General features: G+C 35.9%; 1 protein-coding gene across 2 annotated transcripts in view; it reads left to right on the forward strand.

The window, feature by feature from the left end:
• The window catches only part of LOC106878026 (zinc finger CCHC domain-containing protein 2), a 153,269-nt gene that overhangs the window by 31,858 nt on the left and 119,665 nt on the right, over positions 1 to 1,746 (forward strand). The gene's annotated exons all lie outside the window — the stretch shown is intronic.

Below are 1,746 nucleotides of genomic sequence, written 5' to 3' on the forward strand. Positions count from 1 at the left end.
TGTGTGTGTGTGTGTGTGTGTGTGTGTGTGTGTGTGTGTGTGTGTATGTGTGAGAGATAAAGAATTCAGCTGAAGGGGTAGGGATAAGATCATAATAATTATGCCTCAGATATGTGTGTATTGATTAGTACATTCTAAACTGTTGTAAGATATATAACACTAATACTCAAGAATTTAAGGAATTTCTTATGTTAATAGATTTTGGACTGCGGGGGTGGGGTGGGGGAGAGTCAATAGAAACATCAATGGCACATAGCTGAAGAAATGTGACAAAGGGGAAGGACAAAGGTAAGTTGTATCCTTTACTTTTATCACAGATTTCCCCTGTGATATGTAGCTACAATGTTGAGGTCCCCTTGTACTTTCAGGCAGAAGAAACAGTTCTAGTGACAATTTAAAAGAATGATAGAGAAGTCTTTAGTGTTCCGTTGGCAGCTTTTGAAAAGTTCTGTAAAGATTAAAGATTAAGTAACAGTTGGGCTTTTGATGAAAAGATTATTGATTCGAATGAATAGATAAACTGTATTATCTGGAAAGGCTATCTGTTAGACCATCTAGGATTGCTTAAATTTGTTATCTATCTATCTATCTATCTATCTGTCTGTCTGTCTGTCTGTCTGTCTTCTTTCTTTCTTTCTTTCTTTCTTTCTTTTACTTGTTTTAGTCATTAGACTGTGGCCATGCTGGGGCACTGCCTTGAAGAACTTTTAGTTGAATGAATTCACACCAGCACTATTTTTTGTCAAGCCTGGTACTTATTCTATCAGTATCTTTTGCACAACCACTAAGTTACGGGGATGTAAACACAGCGGCACTGGTTATCAAGTGGTGAGACGGACACACACACACACACACAGACACACACATACACGATGGGCTTCTTTCAGTTTCTTTCTACCAAATCTACTCAGTTTCTGTCTACCAAATCTGCTAAGTTGTGGGGACATAAACAAACCATCACCAAATGTCAATTGTTATGGTGCATGAACACAAAAACATGCATGTGCACAGACACAGACTCCCTCTCTCTCTCTCACACATACACACACCTAATGGGCTGCTTCCACACAGTTTCCATCTGCCAAACTCCCTAACAAGACAGTTGTTGGGCCAGAGATATAGTAGAAGGCACTTGTCTTGGATGCTGCACAGTGGGATTGAACCTGAAACTTGTAAAGAAAGTTATTCAACCATGCAGTCATACCTGCATCATCATCATGAATGTGTGTGTGTGTGTATTTTTAAAAATTTAATTTGCTTTGCGGGAAGGACTGTTTTAATGAAGTTGCGTCTTTCCCTACCTTTGAAACACGGAGTAGATAAAACAAGGGACAACTGATGAAGGGAATGTTCTTTATGTTGCCTGTCTTGTTTCTCTATTTGTTTCTTTTGTTGTTCGAAAAAAAGATCGTTTTCTATGTTTTTGTTTTTTATGTTCTCGTTTCTCATTTTGTTGACGTTTTTTTGATGTCCTGTACCCATATAGGCATGTGTATATACATATATATATATGTAGGTATGTACATATATGTATGTATATATGTATATATTATTTATATTATCATATGATCGAACACCACACATCCATTTTCAAGTAAGTTTTATCCATATATATATAAATATCAAAAATTTAAATGAGAGTTTTGACGCTAATATCTATTATTATTGCATAAGCTTCAATAATAATGGATATTATCGTCAAAACTCTCATTTAAATTTTTGATATATAACCAAGGAGATCGATCT

The sequence above is a fragment of the Octopus bimaculoides genome, chromosome 6, assembly GCF_001194135.2.
Source record: "Octopus bimaculoides isolate UCB-OBI-ISO-001 chromosome 6, ASM119413v2, whole genome shotgun sequence".
NCBI lineage: Eukaryota > Metazoa > Mollusca > Cephalopoda > Octopoda > Octopodidae > Octopus > Octopus bimaculoides.